Here is a 17,101-nt window from a genome sequence, read left to right as displayed (position 1 = left end):
CTAAAAATGTTTTCCTTTTTATTATTCCTTACTATCATATTTTTCTGTGAGCAAAATGCCTCATGCTTCATGGTAAATGAAATGAACATTTTAACTTATGTATCTTCTTTTCAGAAAAAAAAAAAGAGTAATGAGCACTGTCAGGTCTTTTCAAGCATCATAGGGAAACAACCTTATAATAACATAATTCACTTTGTTCTTGCTGTGATAATATGTGTTTTTCAATGGATTGTTTTTTGATTTGGAATTATCAGTGTCTCAAAGAAAAAATTACAAGAAAAATTTTTAAAAAACATTCCATAGTTGTTCTTTGGATGTTGAATAATAAATAGAAGAAAAAAAAAAGAAAGAAAGAAAGGATTTGGCAGATGTGCTGATAAATTAAGTGAAAAACCACCATGTTTTCTTTGCCAAATTGTTAATATAAGTGTATAATATTGCTTAGGTAGGTTTAAAATTTTCAATACTATATCACTCATGATAAACATCGTGATTCGAACACAAATTATATCTATAGTTTAAAAGTTTAGAAACTGATATATTTAGTAAATGTTATTAGAGTACATTAACTTTGGATATGCATATTTATTTATTTCAGATTTCAATACTTAAATTATGAAAAAATCATGGAAGTCGGTGTAAGAAAATGGATGGCATATGTGATTTATATCCATGGAAGCTCACTAGGCTCCTGTGGTAATAGATGTGAGTGATTCATCTGTATTATAATGTATGATGTTTTTTACTTATGAGAAAAACATAATTTCTAGAGTTTTAGTCATGATTAAGATTTACAAGTACTGAGTACACATAGCAAAACTTTGTAAAGCACTTGGTCTCTTGGCCTGTAACCAAATTATGTGAGAACATATTCTAACTTTCTGACCTTGGAAAATTTGCTTTTCTCTGTTTGAACCAGTTTCTGATCTATAAGATTTGTATATTATGAACAACAATTTGATTAGGTAATTTTAAATGAGTAAGTGGCAAACAAACACAAATCATCTGCCATCTGTTGTAAGCACTTAAAATATAAACTCATGAATTTGATTTAATAATTTATAATAGAATACAATGATTAACTTTCTAAATCCTCTGGGCCCAGACTATTTTATCCTATGAATTTACTTTAAATATTAAATTTTAATACATACATGAAAAATCTCAAAGTCAACCTGGCTCACATAGATTTTTTTTTTTCTAAAAAAGAAGAAGAAAGTAGAAGAAAAAGAAAAAAGGAAAAGAAGAGGAGGAAGAGAGAAAATCTGAATTTTTTTTCTCGTGAACACTGCAATTTTATTTATACAATTTGATTTTCCTTGGTAGTCTTTATCTTTCAAAATCTGAAAACTAATCTGGGCGGTGGTGGCACACACCTTTAATCCCAGCACTCTGGAGGTAGAGGCAGGCAGATTTCTGAATTCAAGGCCAGCCTGGTCCACAAAGTGAGTTCCAGGACAGCCAGGGCTACACAGAGAAACACTGTCTCAAAAAAACAAAACAAAACACCCCCCCAAAAAAAACAAAACAAAACCCTGAAAACTAGGGACCTATTTACAAATATAAAAGCTCCAATATTCTCTGTGATTCTTATTTACTTATTTCAATCAGATGTAGTGAAATAAAAGTGCATCTTTGCAAAAATCTAGTGCACAAACACACAATGATTTAAAATTTATTCATGTTTAAATGTCTGAGTGTTTTGCCTGCATGCAAGTAATTATAATATATATAGTGTCTGTGAAGCCCAGAAGAGGGTACTCATTCCTTTCCTTCTGGGGCTACAGTTGTTTGTGACCTGGCACTTTGTGGTCATCTGCATGAAGACAACTAACTGAGTTAGCTCTCCAGCTTTCAAAGTCTATTTAAAAGAAAATAAAATATTAGTAAAGATTTAGTTCGTAGTTGATTTGGTGCTGGGAGAGATATGAAGATTTGTTTTGCGATGTAAAAGATGTCTCAGAATTTTTATGCTGTATTATACTTAATGATGAATATTTTAAAGTACATGAATTTCCTTAAAACATAAAACATTTGAATTTTTCATACAATGGAGGAAATTATGACATATTGCCTATAAAACAATTTATTCTACATTTGAAATAAAAATTTTTAATTATTAAAACTGAAAAATTCCCTTTCCTAGTTGCATCTCCAAAAATCCCCTATGTCCTCCCACTCCCCCAAGGGGATAACATTTGAAGTGTAAATGAAGAAAACATCTAATAAAAAAAAAATAAGTCTAAAAAAAAAGACTTGCAAAAAACCCTGAAAAATCAATCTTTTTATATTTTTGTCAAATAATTACTTGATTTCTCAAACTACACATATTTAAATCATATTATAAACCTTGATAATATTACAAACCTTGATTTTAAACATTTGTAATATTTTAGATTTGTCTTATCAAAGCCACAGCTTCTATGGTGTTTCATTTTGTACCTCATAAAAATGGATACTTTACAAATCTGATAGAAGTATATCAATAATTGTAGGGTATTTTTTCTAAGATGCAGATTTTATCAATGAGAACTGGAGTGCAGGGTTAGCTAGCTTAGTTCCTGGTTACAGCCTCTGGCTTTCTGTCTCTACAGGCATTGTAGGGGCAGCAGTTGGATCATATGTGCATCAGTAGATAACAGAGAGAAAAGGTGCTATGCCACGCTCGCTGTTCTACCTGTGGAAATCTAAATGATTAGTAACCTAACATTCCCTGAAAAAAAGCAAGCCTGAGAATATCACCAGTCTGTTGCCAGGTAGACCTGGCAAGGCTCTCAGGACAGGAAGCTAGATGGAGACTAGAAGAAGCCCACTTAAGATAACAGGCCCCAGGTAACATGAGCCTGAAACAGACTTTTCTTGAAAGTGGTCACTCGGTGACAAGGTAAGGAGTGAGCTTGAGAGGATGACCAGATTAATGTCATGGGGCACAGACCGGGAGCTGGACTGAGGTGACTACCAGCCTGTTGCTGTTCAGGCAGTTTCAGGTAGCAGTGGTGGTGTATGTATGGATGCCTGAGCCTGAGATGACTGCAGTCACACAAAGACCCCAAGTGCCAGTAAATGGAACAAGGTAGAGGTGAAAAAATAGATGAGAAAGAGAAACAGAGGGTTTTCAATGAACAGGAAGAACTGGAGATTTGAAGATAAGAAGCAGTAGCCTGTATGAGTAGCCTATGATGCCATGCAGGACTATGGTAGGGTCCTGGCTTGTGCTGCCACTGGGGGGATCATGCCCTGTACCATGGCCCTGCAGCAGCAAATGTTTGTTATCACCAAAGCCCAAAGGACAACTGTGGTCTGGGTTGCCTCCTGTTAGACATATTGATATCTGAGGTCAGTGCAGAACTGGCTTGCCCCACCCCTTACCTGGATCTCCTGGGAGCAATGGCCCTGGAGGCATCAGTGAAAAACTGATCATTCCCTTAAACAACTTCAATACTTGGGATAGCCTCCAACAACACCACTGCTACTATTTAGAAGGAGCAAGACCCTGAGGATAGAACATGAGAGAGTATGACTTTGCTGTGACATTGGCAAGGAGTGACATATGCCTTCATTCCTAGCCATGTACTATAGGCAGGAGAGCTGGTCCCATGGTCGTAAGAGAGGGAGAACTGGTCCTATATCTCACTTGTTGCACTCAGGGGAGTTTGCCCTGTGCTTCATGTCACCAGCAATATAAAGCTGACCCTACGTATGGGGGTTATGGGTGAGCTAGCCTCAAGAGCATGAGAGCCAGCGAGCCAGTATTCTGAAAAGCATAGGTAAATCTTGGGCCCAGAACCAAAGCTAAGGGTTGGCTCACCCCAATATCTATGCCATCAATGAACTGCTGGAGTGCATTAGAGGGCCATTCCAAACTACAGGATATCTATGCCAAAGGGAAATAGTAGGATATCTGAAAGGAGTCCCAGTGCAATTCCAATATTGATAAAGTAGCTGAAGCTAGAGGCCTCTTAATAAGCCAAGGACTCATTGCAGTGAACATTAGCAAGTAAAGAAGTGTAGACTAAAAGGTATACTCTAGGACATACTGTGACTTACTAGAGCTTCCACAACAAAATATTTATTTTCTCTCTGTGTGTGTGGGAGGGAGTGTGGGGATTTCAAGGGTAAAAAGCACCTACAAGAGGAGGAAAATGAGTAGAATTGGATATATGATGTGAAGAACCAATAAAAAGCGAAATAAGTAAAATATTGCAAAAAAAAACAAACTTGATTTCTTTCCTATACTCCATCATTTCTTTTTATTTTCCTAATAGCTTCTTCTTTAGTCCTAGAAATATATTTTCTTAAAAATACTTTCTTTTCTTAACACAGATACATATAAATATACTTTTATTAAGGAGAAAATTAATCTTATTCAATGTCATTTAAATGACACAAATCATTGGTCTAGTTTTTGTTATGGAGTAGTGGTGGTGAATGAATAGTGACTTTAAATGATGTGATAGAAAGCCTGACTATAGTACCTCGTAGCTCAAACACAGCTACATCTGTGATTGAGGGTACATTTATTATAATATGCCAACACTGATGGATCATTTTGTTCAAGCTCTCTCTTGCACAGCCACGTGTGACTAGGTAAAGAACCAGATAATTAAACAAAATCTGTCACATTGTTTTGGTTAACTTTCCACTTCTTTATTTTATTATATTAACAAATATTGAAATATTTATTGACAGAATGATGTAAATATATTTGAAGAAAAATAGTTTACAATTCATTTACAACTTATTATACAGCTCATGTCTGGAGAATTATTATGATCTTCATGAGTTTAAAAAAAAAAAACCCTCCAACACTGATTTAAGTACATTACATGGCTTGCTGAAAGAGGCTTGAGTTAGAGAAGCATGAACAAGCAACCTACTGGGTAACAACTTTCACCAATAAAAACAGTTCTAACGTAATCCCTTTTGTCAGCTAGAGGAAGTCAATTGCTAGCAGACAGCAGCTCAGGGAAAAAGAAACTATGCTTGAAAAGTTAAATCATAAAGCAGTCAGCTAACACCCCCCAAATGATCTATTTCTCTTTAATTAAAATATCTCCTAATTAAGATAATCTTTCTATTTCTACTTTTAAAAAAACTCTGAAAAAGGTAAGTAGACCAACGGGGATAGAACTGTTTCCCAGGTACAATTTTGATTTAACTTCTCATTAACTCTTTTAAAGGAGCATTGTTATTAGACGCGTTCTCACGACCGGCCAGGAAGAACACCACAGACCAGAATCTTCTGCGGCAAAGCTTTATTTCTTACATCTTCAGGAGCAAGAGTGTAAGAAGCAAGAGAGCAAGAAGCAAGAGAGCAAGAAGCAAGAGAGCAAGAAGCAAGAGAGAGAGAAAACGAAACCCCGTCCCTCTTAAGGAGCATTCTCCTTCGCCTCGGACGTGTCACTCCCTGATTGGCTGCAGCCCATCGGCCGAGTTGACGTCACGGGGAAGGCAGAGCACAAGTAGTCATAAGATACCCTTGGCACATGCGCAGATTATTTGTTTACCACTTAGAACACAGCTGTCAGCGCCATCTTGTAACGGCGAATGTGGGCGCGGCTCCCAACATCTCCCCCTATCCTTTTAATAAGAGCAAATAGGCCACCCATATTAATGAGAGTGGAGATAGAGGTCAAATCCCCAGTGTGTAGGTAAAGGAGCCATGTACAGGATTAGCTCTTAGGCTTACAGGCTTTTACCCAGAGCAACCCTGACCTGCTCCCGTGTCGTTTTGCCTGGGGGAAGGGAACTAGGACACTGAACCTTCATGAAAGATGACATGTCTCCCTAGAATAGGCTCATATATGCCGCAGAGCCTTTCCATTGCAGTGCTTAGCCGTGCAACTCTCTCGGGCTGCTGAAGCACACTCACTCTATCCCGTGCAATGAGTCTAGCCTCATGGGATATAAGAGCTGAGTGGCCAGCGACCTATTGCCTAAGCATAGATATATCAGGGGAAGCTCCATGTTCTAGTCCTGCAAGCGCCTGGGCAATAACCACCTTGTCTCTCCTAGTTTAGGCCTTAAGCTTACAGACCAATCAAAGAAGCAACACTAATCCACAGCAAAGTGTATCTCCAAATAATATTAATCCCACCCATTTTTTAAAGAAAGAAAATGCTGAGGAGATCCAATTGGGTAATCCTTTGGTCAGGGACAGGTCCAAGCGCGTGGAGTTGACCTGAAGTCTCAATTCCCGAAGGATCTGTTCAAATTCAGCCATCCAATTCTGTAACATATACTGAAAAAGACTTTTTGACAAATTAGCTGTCCTAGTAAATTTAACATACTGAATGGAAATAACACACAATCCCGGAAACTTTTGTTCACATCCCTGCTGAGTTATTTGTCATAATACATCTAGTTGTATCTGGACAAGATCTATGAGTTGATTAACCAGCATGAGACCTCCCTGTATCTTGACATTAGCTGAGGCCTGTTCATCTATGACTGTAGTCACTGAGGCTGACAAAGTGTTAATGGTGTCAGTCATCTGGACCTGTCCAGACAGAGCCAAGGCTGTCTGAATTAAGGCCAAACCCAGTTCCTAGTTAGTGGTAAAAAAGCAGGAGAATACTTGAGCATTATACATCACCGTCATTGGGAGTGGAAATGTCGACATTATCCCCCAACGCTGCTCTCTTTTTATTATTGACGCCCTGGACATCACCAAGACGAGGGACATTAGTATTCCCTTGGTCAGTCTGGATTTTTCGGGTGAGTCTTTCTGGTAACCAAAATGGGTTGTCTTCATTCTGTGGGAAAACACAGATAGCTCCCCTGGATCTTATCAAAATAGGATCCGGGCCATACCATTTATTATCAAGGACATTTTTCCATTTAACCATCTCATTGGGCCTATCTGGCTCTGAACAATGACGTTCAGCCGCAGTATGGCCATGAACATCAATATTTAAAAAATTGAGTGTAAAGAGTGCCATAGACACCGACACTCTTGGTGCTCGGGGTAAAATCTCTTCAATTCCCCTCTTCTGTTTTATAAGATAGGCTTTGAGGGTGCGATGCGCACGCTCAACAATACCCTGTCCTTGAGGGTTGTATGGAAGTCCAGTCAGGTGGGTTACGTCCATCTGACGGCAGAACTGTTGGAATTTTTGAGACGTATAAGCTGGTCCATTATCAGTCTTAAGGAGTCTGGGTTTCCCCCAAGCACTCCATGCCTCAAGACAATGTTGAATCACATGTGAGGCTTTTTCTCCGGTTAACGGAGAAGCAAACATGATGCCAGAACATGTGTCAATGGACACATGGAGATATTGAAGTTTTCCAAAGGAAGAAACATGTGTAACATCCATTTGCCAGACCTGTAGAGGTCGAATACCGCGTGGGTTAATTCCCACATGAGGAACTGGCAAGAACTCACAGCAGCTTTGACATTGAGTAACAATGTCACGGGCTTCTTTTCTTGTCAAGGAGAAACGACTGCGTAATGTTTCAGCCGTCACATGAAAATTGTTATGAAAGTTTCTTGCAGCCTCTACCGGGGATGATAGGGCAGCAGCCACCACTTTAGTGGCCTTATCTGCCAAATCATTTCCCAGAGCCATGGGGCCAGGTAGGCCTGAATGGGCTCTAACATGAGTAATATAAACAGGAGATCTTCTAGATAACAAAACTAATTGTATCTGCTGAAAAATATTGGCAACTCTACTGGAAGGCTTAATCACTCCAGCCACTTCTAAAAGATTTACTGCATTAACCACATAACAGGAATCTGACACAATATTAAGGGGTTCTAAAAAGGTTTTTAAAACTTCTAAGACCACTAAACATTCTACCACTTGAGGTGAATTTTCATTATATTGTTTGGATACCACTTTACCATTAGCCACATAGGCACCTATGCCAGTTTTTGATCCATCAGTATATACCACAATCCCATTTTTAAGTGGGTTTCTTACTGTTATTTGTGGAAACACAACAGATTGATTTTGGGCAAACTGTAAGATTGGATGTTTTGGATAATGGTTATCTATTTTTCCTGAAAAGGAGGTAACTAAAACTGCCCAATCATTAGATGCGGCTGCCAAGGTTTGAACCTGTGCAGCGGTATAAGGTACAATTAAAAGATATGGACTTTGCCCAAAGTGGGTGATTGCTGCTTTTAGGCCTTTAAGGGCAAGCTGTGCAATTGCATCAGGATACCAATCTATTATTTTAGCTGGGGATACGTTTGGATGGATCCACAACAATGGCCCATTCTGCCACAAAACTGCAGTTGGCAATTGTGCTGTCTTAAAGACACACAAACTGAAAGGCTGCGAATCCTCAATACGTTGTAATTGTGCATTCTGTAAGGCCTTTTCCACTTTTTGTAAGGCCTGGTTAGCAGCTAGAGTAAGAGTCCTAGGGGAGGAGATATGAGGATCTCCTTCTAAAATACTAAACAAAGGCCTTAACTCAGCGGAAGGAATCTTTAAAAAAGGTCTAAGCCAATTAATATCTCCCAACAGCTTTTGAAAATCATTTAAGGTATGGAGGTGATCTCTTCTTATCTCTACCTTTTGGGGCACAATCTTATCTGGGGACACCACAGAGCCCAAGAATTGTCCTGTATCAGAAATTTGGACCTTTTCTGTGGCTATCTGTAAACCCCACTGACTTAAAGTTTTAAGTAGAAAAGGATATGCCTTTTGTAGCATGGTAAGGTCTTTATGGCACAGGAGGATGTCATCCATGTAAAGGAGCAAAATTAAAGAGGGGAATTGTTCCCTCACTGGCAAAAGAGCTTCTTGCACATAAAGTTGGCACATTGTAGGACTATTGGACATTCCCTGTGGTAAGACCTTCCATTGATACCTCTTATCAGGTTCCATGTGATTAATAGAGGGGATGGTAAAGGCAAATCTGGGCCTATCCCTTGGACACAAAGGTATAGAAAAGAAACAATCTTTAATATCTATAATAATTAAATTCCAGCCACGTGGTAAGGCGGAAAGTACAGGGAGACCCCTCTGTACTGGGCCAAATAAGTTCATTTGCTCATTAATGGCTCTGAGGTCATGGAGCAGTCTCCACTTTCCTGACTTTTTCTTAATTACAAAAATTGGAGTATTCCAAGGTGAGGTAGAGGGTTCAATATGGCCTAATTTTAATTGTTCCTCTACCAGTTGAATCACAGCTTCTAGTTTTTCAGAGGATAGGTGCCATTGAGGAACCCACACTGGGTCCCCTGTTTTCCATGGTATGGGTCGTGCTGCCCCAATGGCCGCTAAGGAAAACCCAGACCCTGTCTGTCTTGGTTTCCATTAGGTGAGATGGGCTCTATCCTTCCCTGTTCTTGATGTCCTAACCCTTTTCCTTCTTTATAACCCATCTTTGCCATGATATTTTTTGCTTTAGTTGAATACCCTCCCGATGGGGCGTTTTCATTGGACAAAATAAGGCCCAAATGCTGCATAATATCCCTTCCCCAGAGGTTAACCGGGAGTGGGAGCACATAAGGTATGAATTTCCCTTGCTGTCCTTCAGAGGATTCCCACGTCAAGGCAACGGAGCTTATAGTGGGACATGATTGATAACCTAGGCCCTGTAATGAATGAGATGACTCTGTGGTGGGCCATGCTTTGGGCCACCAATGTGTAGAGATTATACTTTTATCTGCTCCGGTATCAAGGATGCCTTCAAACTCTTTTCCATTAATCTTAAGGCGGAGCTTAGGTCTATCATTTAAAGATACAACCAAATAGGCAGAATCATTTCCTGAGGAGCCCATTTTCTTTATCTCAGGTCCTGCAGATTTCTCCCTGGTATTATCAGGGAGGAGCAGCAGCTGAGCTATCCTATCTCCTTTACTAATAGAAAAAACGCCTTTAGGGCTTGAGCACAGGACCTGTATTTCAGGGGAATGTTGACAATCCATAACTCCAGGGTGGACTACTAAGCCCTGCAAGGTGAGTGAACCCCGGCCGAGAATAAGGCCCATGGTTCCCGGGGGCAAGGATGGTATAGGCTCCACTGGCACCGGCTGAATACTCATTTGAGGCATTAGTAGGAAGTCGGAGGCGGCACGCAGGTCCACCCTTGTGGGTCTTCCTGGGTCGCCTCTCTGACTGCTTCCTGGGTCCTGACAAACCGGTTCCCATATCTTTGAGGGCCCTGGGACCGAGGGCCCGATGACCCGTTTTTTGGCACATCAGTTGATTGACTATCAGGTGGGGGAAGGACTCTGCCCTTTATATCCCTCACAGAGCGACACTGGTCAGCTCTATGATAACCCTTGCCACACTTAGAGCAAAGAGTGAGAGTCCCTCCCTGTTTATCTGGAGCTCTGCAATCTTTCTTAAAATGCCCAGGCTTTCCGCAATTAAAACATGTCCTCTGATCATTTCTGCTCATGGAGCGGTTCTGAGATTGGAGGATGGCGGCCGCTAAGCCTGCATTGGTGAGAGGTCCCCCAAGCTCTCGACAGACCCTGAGCCAGTCTTGTAAGCCTTTGTTCTTTCTTGGGGCTATGGCCGCTCGGCACTCCTTTGTGGCTTGCTCATAGATTAGCTGTTCTATCAGAGGCGCAGCTTGCTCTGACTCTCCAAAAATACGCTCTGCTGCCTCTGTCATTCTGGCCACAAAATCTGAGAAGGATTCCTGAGGTCCCTGGATTATCTTTGTTAACTGACCAGTGGTTTCACCTGCTCGAGAGAGCGCCTTCCAGGCCCTAATAGCCGTGGAAGAAATCTGGGCATAAGCTCCCCAATGGTAGTTTGTCTGATCAGCAGAATAAGCTCCCTGACCCGTTAACAAGTCAAAAGTCCAATCTCTCTGCTCTGGAGTCAAAGCAGCTGCGTTTGCTCGGGCCTGCGCTTGTGCAGCTTCGTGCCAAAGCGCTCTCCATTCCATATATTTGCCCATACTAGGGAGAGCGGCTTTTACAACCGTTTGCCAGTCGGCAGGAGTTAGTGCCATGCCGGCGAGCCTGTCTAACTGCACCAAGGTAAAATTAGCATTGGTTCCATATTTACGGACCGACTCGGCAATTTCTTTAATTTGTAAGTATTCTACCGGAGCGTGGACACGCCCACCCTCGGCTCCTTCAAAGACCGGAAATGCCTGTTGTATTTTCCTTTGTTCCTCTCTGGGAATGAATGAGTCTGCGCACTGCCTCTCTGCGCACTGCCTCTCTGCGCATTGCTGACGCACTACGCAGGGCGGGGACTCCGCATAGGGCGGACCTTGAAGCCGACTGCCCTGAGGTTGAACAGTACGCTGGCTTTCGCCAGCCGCTTTTGGCTTTTTTCTTGACCAATTAGCTGGCTGGTAATGGGCTGCTTCTTCCTCCCAGTCTGTTTCCTCAGAGGAGAATTCTTCATCTGCTTCAGAACTACTAAGAGCTGGCTCCCCGAGCCCATCCAGCGATGAGCACAGGCTCCTTTTCCTAGAGACCTCCGCTAATTGATCTTTCTTCTTTTCCCTTTTTCCTCTTTTTCTTCTAATCTCTCTCCAGGTATTCCTACCTAACCTTAACTTTTCCTCGGGTTCAAGACCCTTGGAAAGGCCTGTATACTTATTTTGTGTACCATATTTCCTCTTTGCTCCTACTCTCTCTCCCCGCTTTACTTCTGATAGCTTGTCCTGAATTTCCTCTAGAATTTTCAGCCCTATCTTAATCACTTGATAACATGTGAAAAGGAACAAAAGGGCTCCTAACACCAGAAAAAATTCAAGGCCAAACATTTTCCACTTTACTTCTGATAGACTGTCTTGAATTTCGTTAGAAAGTTCAAGATCAGACTTACCTCGTAAAGCTGTACTCACTGGTACTCTCGTTCCCCAGCTGAAAAGTTCTGAATTCATACAGTTGAATCCTTCTTAACAGTCTGCTTTACGGGAACCTTTATTACCGCGACCCGCAGTTCTGGTTCTGGAATGAGGGATCTTCCTTGCGCCAGTCCCGAGTTTTTTTTTCGTCCCGGGTTTCGGCACCAATTGTTATTAGACGCGTTCTCACGACCGGCCAGGAAGAACACCACAGACCAGAATCTTCTGCGGCAAAGCTTTATTTCTTACATCTTCAGGAGCAAGAGTGTAAGAAGCAAGAGAGCAAGAAGCAAGAGAGCAAGAAGCAAGAGAGCAAGAAGCAAGAGAGAGAGAAAACGAAACCCCGTCCCTCTTAAGGAGCATTCTCCTTCGCCTCGGACGTGTCACTCCCTGATTGGCTGCAGCCCATCGGCCGAGTTGACGTCACGGGGAAGGCAGAGCACAAGTAGTCATAAGATACCCTTGGCACATGCGCAGATTATTTGTTTACCACTTAGAACACAGCTGTCAGCGCCATCTTGTAACGGCGAATGTGGGCGCGGCTCCCAACAGAGCATATGTTTCTTCTTAACTCTATCCACTATCTATTTGTATCTATTCTACAATTTCATCTTTAAAACATTTAGTTATACAAAAGCAAAATTTGAGAATAAGAACCTTTCCTTGTCAAAGACACAAGAAAAGCAGAAGAGGGTCAGATGCAGTTGAAGTCACATTCCAGGTAAATAATTACAAGGGCACATACCACACAATCAGCTGTTAGGACTAGATGTAAATTAAATATTTAATTTTTAATTTAGTTTAGTATACAAGTTTCTGTTCACATAAATGTTACTATTAAAAATAATCATAAGACCTCTTCCACAAACTCCTTGCCTGCTGGGTTAGCCTGAAGCATGGCCAGCAGAGATGGACAGTGAGGTGTCCCCTAAACTTCATCATCTAACAGAAGGCTCTGCTTGCTTCCCCCAGGAGGCCTGCTTGGACAGAGAAACTTCCAGGTTAGTTCCTGCCCAGCCAGTCTCCTACCTGCTGGATCCACATGAAACACAACCAGTAGCAGTGAGCTGCCTTCTGACTACTAAGCTCCATTGAGAGTAATACTACTCTCTCTTCCTGTGGAACCCAAACACATTCAGGTCCACCTGTGACACAGCCAATGGAGGGGAGCATTGTGCTGTTCACTTAGCTCAATTGTCAGGCCCATAGCTGAAGAGTGGTGACAGCATCAGGAATATCTTACCCAAACCAGGGACAACCAGTATAATAATAGATGCCTTAAAAAGGGAAATGAATAAATGCCTTCAAGAAACACAGAAAAATGCAATGAAATAGATTAATGATAATACATAAAACTGCTCAAAACCTCAAAATTGAAAAATAAGAAATAAAAAATCCCACAAATTTAGGGAACTGATAAGTGAAAAAATTGCATTCGCCGTTTAGGAGGGGCCAAGTCTAGTTTAGGGCTTTTCTGGAGGTGGCCTACCATTTTTTCATACCTTATGATGGCTGACCTCTGAGAGGTGAGGTCCCAAGTGACTTAATCTCAGTATTGCTTCTTGCAGCTAATATGCCTTTTGCTATCATTATTATATAATCTCACCAAACCTATAGGGCAGCACCAATAGTAAGAACAAAGAATGTATTGAAGTACAAACAGTAAGAAATAGAAAAAAAAAAAAAAAGGTCATCAGCACAGAACAATAAGAAAAAGTTAAATATCTATATAATCTCCAACTTTGGCTTTCATCTAACTTTGTGTCCCACTTCAGTACTTGTCATGACAGCGACTGTCCCAGGCAGAAAACCTAGTGGAAAGAACAGGAACTATAGACAAAAATTTCACCAAAAGAATACAAGAGATTAAAGAGAGAATCTTGGGCATAGAAGATATCACTGAAATAAATTGATATATTCTTCAAAGAAAATGGAAATCTAAAAAGTCCCTGACACAAAGCATCAGAAAAATCTGGGGTAAGATGAAAATACCAAACCTAGCAATAATCAGATTAAAAGAAAGAGAAGTTTCCCTGCTCTAAGGCCCAGAAAGTAAATGAATAACAAATAATAATGAATAAGTAAATAAACAAAACCAATAAAAAAGAACAAAAAAGAATATATCGTGAATTAAAAAAAAAAGAGAGATGCCTATAAGCATATAAGAAGCCAAGAAGCCTACAGAAAACCAACAGATTCAACCAGGAAAAAAAAAATCTTCCTACCACATAATAATCAAAACACTAATTATACAGAACAAATAAGGAATATTAAAAGCTAAGGGGAAAAAAAAGACAAAGTAACATATGTAACATACAAAAGCAGACCTATCACTATTATACCCAATTTCATTTTTAAAAAAAGTATTGGTTATTTTGTTTATTTACATTTCAAATGGTATCCCCCTTCCTGGTTTCCTCTCCTAAAACACCCATCCCACCCCCTCCTCTCTGCCTCCACAAGGGTTCTCCCCCACCCATCTGTCCACTCCTGTTCCACCACCCTAGCCTTCCCCTTTGTTGGGGTATCAAGCCTTCACATGACCAAAGTCCTTCCCTCTCTTTGATGCCAGACAATGCCACCCTCTGCTATATTTGCAGTTGTAGGCATGGGTCCCTTCATATGCATTCTTTGGTTGGTGGTTTAGTCCACGGGAGCTCTGGTGGGGGGAGGGGGTTCTGGTTAGCTGATATTGTTGTTCTTCCTATGGGGTTGCAAACCCCTTCAGCTCCTTCAGTCTTTCCACTAACTCCTCCATAGGGGTTCCCTTTCTCAGTCTAATGGTTGGCTGCAAGCATTCCTGTAGTACAGAGAAAGGCAACCTCATTCCTGGTTGAGCTAAGGCTAGAAACCCCTTTGACCCTAAAGGGAGGGCAGCATTTTGCCTGATTCTTGGACACTAGGCTCCTTCCTAACAGTAGGCTCCTGACAGAAGGCTTCATCCCTCCATAGATTTATGGCCATCAGTCATGAAAGGGTAATGCTCTGAGCCCCACCACAGGAAGAGGTCACATAGACTCAAGGCTCATTTGCATTTTAATGAGGTACCTAAAGACCTGAAAGGGTTAGCTAATTAAGCTTTCCTTCCCAGACACTCCTCCCTGCAAAGGGTATTTAGTCTCAGGCCTGACCTGAGAAGAGGAATAAGGTTTTACTCATCCACTTTCAGCCATGACAATAAATGCCTTAAAATCATGGACTGTCTCTTTTCACCAAGATCCTCATTGGGGAGCCATAGAGAAGGCCTTCACCTACAGAGTCACTGTCTAATCTCTCCTCTCATACAAGGCCTCTCCTTGCTCCCAGCCTTGACCACCAAGCTAGTCAGCCACCCACAAATCAAGCCAAAAACAATCCTCATGCAACCCAGACAGAGATCCCCTCCTTGACCCCTCCTCCCAGGGACAGATCCAGCCCACAGATCCTCCACTCTGTTCTCAGCTCTTCTATGGCATCCAGTGCTGCCTGGGTACCCAAGAGCCCAAGAATCAGACTGCCCCAATCTCCCTGCAGACCCAGAAACACCCAAGCCAACTTTGGCTGTCCTTGTGACTTCAGGTTCTACTCCCCTACACCTGGAAGGTTGTCCTGGGGAGCTGCTCTAAGGCCTGACACCAACCTGGTGGCAGCGTGGCAAAGTGTGTCCAGGCCCTGTGGCTGAGTGGATGCGGGACCCCTACTTAACCCTACACATCCCTCATTGTGTTGGTAGCACTCTGGCCAAGGCTCTCAGGAAACATCCATATCAGGCTCCGAATAGCAAGCACTTCTTGGCATCAGCAATACTATCTGAGTTTTGTGGATGCATATGGGATGGATCTCCAGGTCGGGAAGTCTTTGGATGGCCTTTTCTTCAGTCTCTGCTCCACTCATTCTCCCTGTATTTCCTTTAGACAGGAGCAGTCTCACTGATGAGTGGACATTAGAGGAAAAATAAAAAATAACTCAGAAAACCCATGATACAACTTACAGACCATATGAAGGTCAAGAGGAAGGAAGAACAAAGTGTGGATGTTTCAGTCCTACTTAGAAGGGGACAGGATGTGCAGGACTTGGGAGGAAGAAAGGAAGGGGAGAAGAACAAAACAGGGTAGGATCAGGTGTGAGAGGAGACTAGGGCAATGAACAGAGGAACAGGAAATTGAACAGAGGTATGTAGCAATGGGGGATGGGGAACTGGGGGTAGCCAACAGAATGTCTCAGATGCCTGGGAAGGCATCCAGGACCCAAAGGGGATAACATTAGCTATAATACCCAACAAAGGAGAGAGAGTGTAGAAACCATATCCAGAGGTTAGGCATGGCTCCCCATTGAGAGATGAGCCCACACATCCCTCTCAAAATTGTATACTCAAGTTCTTAACAGAGACTAAATCTAATAGGGTCTATACAGATGTCTTACAGTCTCTAAGACCCCAGAGATTCCAGCCAAAACTTTTATACCCAGGCAAACTTTCAATCACCAAAGAAGGATAAAACAATATACTATATGCCAAATCTAAATTTAAACAAAATTAACCCACAAATCAAACCTTATGAAGATATTAGAAGGACAGTTCCTATCCAAGGAAGTTAACCATACCTAAGAAAATACAGGAAATGTGTAGTTCCATACCCACAAAATGAAATGAACACAAACACACACACACACACACACACACACACACACACACACACACACAAACAATGTCAAAATAGCAAGAACTAATAATCATTGGTCATTAATATATATCACTATCAATGGACTCAATTGCCCAGTAAAAAGATAAAACACAGAATATATGTTAAAACAGGATCCATCATTGTGCTGCATGTAAGCAAAAACTAAACAACAACAACAAAAAAAAAAAAAAAACAAAAAAACAAAAAACAAAAACCCAGACCTCAGTAAAAAAAAAAAAGAGAGAGAGAGAGAGAGAGAGAGAGAGAGACCTTAACCCAGAGTAAAGGGCTAGAAAAGAATTGTCCAAGGAAATGGACTTAAGAAATAAGCTGGATTATTCATTCTGATATCCAATAGAATAGACCTTCAAACAAAAATTCATCAAAAGAAATGGGAAGAACACTTCATACTTTTCAAAGAAACATCTACCAAGAAGACATATCAATCCTAAATATCTATGCTCCAAATGCAAGAGTACCCACATTTGGAAAGAAAAATTACAAAAGCTTAAATCACAGATCAAGCCCCTACTGTATATTCTTGGGGCTGACCCATAAATATTTTCACATAGCTACTGACATTTGATTTTACACAAAGAAGCCAATACTCTACCAAGCAAAACAGAATTTATCTTCAACAAATGGTGTTATTCAATGTCTTCTTT

The 17,101-nt window shown here is 41.2% G+C and overlaps 1 non-coding gene across 1 annotated transcript; it reads left to right on the top strand.

Annotated features, from left to right (window-relative positions):
- The first annotated feature begins 2,581 nt into the window (after positions 1 to 2,581).
- Positions 2,582 to 2,711, top strand: Gm22159. Its single transcript, XR_003949301.1, has one exon. It is a non-coding gene; the product is annotated as a small nucleolar RNA SNORA17 (small nucleolar RNA).
- The last annotated feature ends 14,390 nt before the right edge of the window (positions 2,712 to 17,101 follow it).

Source organism: Mus musculus, chromosome 1 (assembly GCF_000001635.26).
Source record: "Mus musculus strain C57BL/6J chromosome 1, GRCm38.p6 C57BL/6J".
Taxonomy (NCBI): domain Eukaryota; kingdom Metazoa; phylum Chordata; class Mammalia; order Rodentia; family Muridae; genus Mus; species Mus musculus.
This window is presented reverse-complemented; position numbering and strand designations above follow the sequence as displayed.